General features: G+C 43.6%; 1 non-coding gene and 1 pseudogene across 1 annotated transcript; one reads left to right on the top strand and one right to left on the bottom strand.

The window, feature by feature from the left end:
* The first annotated feature begins 1396 nt into the window (after positions 1-1396).
* On the top strand, positions 1397-1502 carry LOC127188719 (uncharacterized; annotated as a pseudogene).
* A 1792-nt stretch (positions 1503-3294) lies between these two features.
* LOC127188714 (small nucleolar RNA SNORA17) lies at positions 3295-3423 on the bottom strand. The gene has a single exon (XR_007830569.1). It is a non-coding gene; the product is annotated as a small nucleolar RNA SNORA17 (small nucleolar RNA).
* Positions 3424-4896: the final 1473 nt, after the last annotated feature.

Genomic DNA, 4896 nt, shown 5'->3' with positions numbered 1-4896 from the left:
TCAGATGTCAGCGAGGGAGTTTGGAACTTAAATACAGTCACAGAAGAGGTAGCACACCAGCTGTTCGTATTCATCTTCTGTTGCCGTTTCTGTGGTTTCTCTTAAAATAACGTATCTGTCCAAACACGCATAAATACAAAAGTGTTTTAGTTCCATGATTTACTTTACCCATTTTAACTATTTCTGTCTCCTCTCTGTTGTTCTCTCACTTAGAAAGTGTGTATAACTAGGCTACTAGTCTTGTGATTTTCTCCGTGTTCATATGACCACATACAAATGCAGAGACTATCACACACATATTTTGCTGTAGTCCAATTTCCCATGAATTTTTTCACATTAAGAGACATCATTGGGAAGGTAGTTTTTCTGTTCATTCCATGCCTAGTATTTTCTTTGTTCTATTCTCTCTCTCTCTCTCTCTCTCTCTCTCTCTCTCTCTCTCTCTCTCTCTCTCTCTCAGAAAAACAAAAAAACAAAAAGCAGAGACAAGAAGAGCATATCTTATCCATGCACTCTATTCTGAGAACCTACAATCAAAAATGTGGTCAGTCTCCAATAAATGGGCATGCTCTTGGTTTTTAGTTTTCACCACCCAGACAGTAACAACAGACAACTTTTTACATATATGTTGTAGGTTGGAAATTTCCTGCTATGAAATCTTGGAGTCAAAGGCTGTCTCTATTTTTAATTAACATTGTCATGTGACTCTTTTAAAAAGACCATAACATTTACAGTCCCAATGTACTGCATGGAAATACCCACATCTCACATATCAACCAACAATAAATGCTAAATTTCCAATTATCTGAACATTGAGAAACAACACTTGATTGCTGTTTTCATGATTTTCATGGATACTGTTGGGTTTGACTTTTTCATGTGCTTGTTGGACATCTGAACTTGAATATAGACCATGTAGTCCTGTTTTATGTTTTGAGACAGGGTTTCACTGTATAGCCCCATTTTATGCATGTTTAAAAGCTCTGAACTTACTGAAATATGAATAACTCATCAACATTAGTGTTATGTTATGTTCTGTAGCATTGCCACTTATCTACTGACAAATTGTTCATAGAAATTTGTTGCTTATTATAGTTTTTTACATATAATCAAAGGTTTATCATCACCAGCTCTAAGCCAGCTAAACGTATAAAAATTTTACTTATTTTTTGTGTTTATAAACATTTTCTAGTGTTTGTACTTTTGTTAGTGTTGTTTCCCTTTGCATCTTGAGTGGTTATTGCAAAAAGGATGAGTAGCTGGCTGCATGGAAGGCTTATCCCAAGGCTCAGTAAACTTTCTTACCATTGATTTTGCAGTATTCTGTCACCTTACCAAGGAAAATATTATATAGTGCGAATATGAGATGGTATCACTTTATTTTCATATCTTTAATGCCTAGGGGCATTGCTGTGTCGCATGTGTGTCAATAGGTGGCAGAGAGGCTGTCTACACTCAGTGTTCTGACCTGTAAATATCTGAATGCTTAGTAGCCTAACATTCCATGAAAGCAAAGTGAGCGTGAAAGAACCACCAGTCCAGCACCCTGCAGGCTGGGACAGGCTCCCAGGTCAGGGAGCAAGCCAAGCTGACCCTGCCTCTAGCCAGCTTCAGTATTCAGGAACATGAGCTCCACACATTGCTTAGGAAGCACAGTAGAGCTTTGCTTGCAAATGCTCATTGCAATGACTTGTTAGTCTGGTACGAGGCCTCTGGCTTCTGCTACTCTTTCAATACTAGAACCTCACTGGAACTCCTCTCAGATATCGTGTTGTTGCCCTGAGTCATGAAGATCATATAGTTTTAAATCTGCAGGAGCAGCCCCTTCACACACGCCAGCAGTTCATGGATGAGGTAGGTGTTGGGATAGGTCAACTCAAAGCTGTGAACTTGGACCTGGTAGTTATCCAAGCTGGTCAGCCTGAAGGTTCTCCTGCTCTCCTGCCTTCAGGGCTGGCTCACCAGCAACCTCTGCAACCAGTACCAGCCAGCTCTACCATACTGCCTGGGTGAGGGACAGGGCCAGTCTCCCACTCTCATGACCATAGCGCAGGCTCTCTCATCTGCCAAAGATGATGAGAGACAATGGAGGAGAGGAAGGCAGCTCTCTCTTGTCTGTGCCACTACCCAGGAGACAAATTCAGGGTCAGTTCTTCTCTAACCCCCACATCCAGGGCCAGCCCTACTGTGCTGCCTAGGTGTGGTACAGGGCCTGCTCTCCCGAGTACTGAGGCAGGTAAGGGACAGGAACAAATCTTCTGCTTTCATGACCTTAGTGGGGCTAGCTCTCCCGCTTGCCACTGGAGGCAAATGGGATGGTGAGGCATCTCTCCCTTGCTCATGTCACTACATGGCAGACAAGTGGTGAGGCCAGCTCTCCCATGCTCATACCCTCGGTACTGGCTCGCCCCCATCTTTACCATCAAGGTCAGCTCTACTGTGTTGCTCCAGCAAGCTACAGGGCCAGCTCGCCAGAGTGCTGTAGATGCGAGAGAACAAGACCAGCTCTCCTGTTCCCATGACCCCAGGGCCAAATCTCCCAACTAGCCTGGGTGGTGATGAGGGCCAGATAAGGAAGGTATCTGTCTCTCTTCGTGCCACAGCATAGGAGACGAGTGGTAGAACCAGCTCTCCAATCCTCATATCCTTACGGCTATCTCACCCACCACTCAGGCAACGTGTAGTAGCTCTCTCACTCTTGCAAGTGCTATAGGGGGCTAGATCAGCTCTCCTGCTCTTGTTGCCCCAAGGCCAGATCTCTCACGATGCCCAGGTGAGGGTGGAGCCTATTCTGCCCAGCCCTCAGACATCAACATGTCCCAGGGCAGCAGCCCAGCCCAGGAATGTCTGCCTAGACTTTGATGGTAACAGAGTCCTCTTCTTCCATGGCCATAGACCCAAACATGGCTCCTGGTGGCAACACAGGCCAGGGCCTTACCATGGTCCCATGTGCATTACCAGTTACTCACATCAGACTATTCCTCACTACCCTTGAGTTTGCAGTCTGCCTCTCTTTATTGTGCCCGCATCATTCTGTTTCTTTTTCTCTTCCATTTCTCCACCACTTACTTGTTTCTCTTAGTGGCTAACTCCATGTCCAGGCCCCATGGCACTGGTCTGGTGGTCTTCTCGGGCTTGCTCCTTACCTGTGTGACCCCTTGTGAGGGTCAAAGGTCATTTGTTCTGGGCACAAGCAGGGTTCTTCTAGTCTCCTGCTTTCCTCCCATCCTGGGAGCTTGTTCAGGCCTGCCTAGCACCAGACTGGTGGTCCTCTCAGGCTTGCTTTTCTCTTGGAATGTTAGGCTACTAATATTCAGATGTTCATAGGTCGGTACAGTGAGCATGGACATAATCTCTCTCCTCTAACATCTACAAATGTCCATGTGACACAGCAGCCACAACTACAATGCCTCTAGGATCAGGTTAGATTAACATCTTAAATGGTATATTTTAATATGTTTTTACTTGAAATAGAATTATCACTGTCCCTCTTTCTTTCCTCTGCCAAGCCACTCAGCTACTTTCCCTGGAATGTGCCATGGCCCCCCATTATCACCCTGAGAGGGTTTTATTAAACTTTATTATTACACATATACATCTATATGTATATGTTCAAATATACATAATAAATATGTCCTGCTGGGTCCATTTTTGTCTGTGTATGTATTGTTTCAGGGATGATTTGTCTGCACTGCACAACCAATAAGGGGTCTAATCCCTGGGAGAGACTACCTCTCCTTCACCCAGCAGTCTACACTTTGGGCAAAAGTAGCTCTTGTCTGGATGTGGGACTCTGAACTTCCCCCCTTCCACATTAACATTGATATTGCCAATGTTCCAGTCATGTTCATGTATCAGAGACACTGAAAAACAACTTTTAAAACTTTAACTGTACCCTTTTTGTTTTATAATTAATCTCAACCTTTCAGTTATATTCTTTTCCTTTGTCTTCTGGTTAACCTTATTGGTTTATCAAGGTGCAGATCAGTACCACAGTATCTATTCACAGATGAAGGTAACCAAAGCTAAAATTCTCCCTAAATACAATAGTGACTTATCTTTATTGTCTGATAAATTATGTGTGCCTTCCCGACACTTCTAGTAGCTGTAAATGTTGCCTTTTTTAGAAATAGTATCTTCTCAGATATTATAAAGTTTAGATGAGGTCATAGTAACTAGGTGGTCTGGTTGAGCTTCTGGCTTTGTGATATGATAGCATGACCAAAGCAACTTGGCGAGGAAATGATTTGTCTAACCTCTCTGTCCCTGTAACAGTCCATCACTGAGGGAAGCCAACATAAGGACTGAAGCAGGGCAGGAACCTGAAGGCAGGAACCTGGAGGTAGAAACTGACAGAGAGACCACAGAGAAGTGCTGCTTACTAATGTTATCCTTTTGTCTTACTAAGTTTGTTTTCCTACTCACCCCTGACCCACTTACCCAGGGATGAAATCACCCACAGTGGACTGGGCCTTCCACATCAATCCTCAATTAAGAAAATGTGCCACAGGCTTAGATACACACCAGTTTGACAGACATTTTCTGAACTGAGGTTCCCTTTTCTCAGATGCCTCTCCCTTGTTTCAGTGTGGCAATCATCATCATCATCATCATCATCATCACCATCACCATCATCACTAACAACTAAAATAGGCCTTCACCAGTATATTGTGTGATATATTCTTTCCTATAAGTTAAGAGAAGCAAACAGATATTGAAAAGAAGGTGGCTGTGTAAAGAATGTAGAAGTTGGAATAATGTTGCCATTATTTATTAAAAGAATGCTGGGTGTTGCCAGAAAAAAACAAGGAGGCACTCTGCCCCAGATGTCTGAGGACACCTGGCTCTGCCACCATTCTCCATGCTGGAGTGACACTCTCCAGAATTGTGAGAGAA

Source organism: Acomys russatus, chromosome 4, assembly GCF_903995435.1.
Source record: "Acomys russatus chromosome 4, mAcoRus1.1, whole genome shotgun sequence".
NCBI lineage: Eukaryota > Metazoa > Chordata > Mammalia > Rodentia > Muridae > Acomys > Acomys russatus.
The sequence above is the reverse complement of the archived record's forward strand: the minus strand, read 5'-3'. Positions and strand labels throughout refer to the sequence as shown.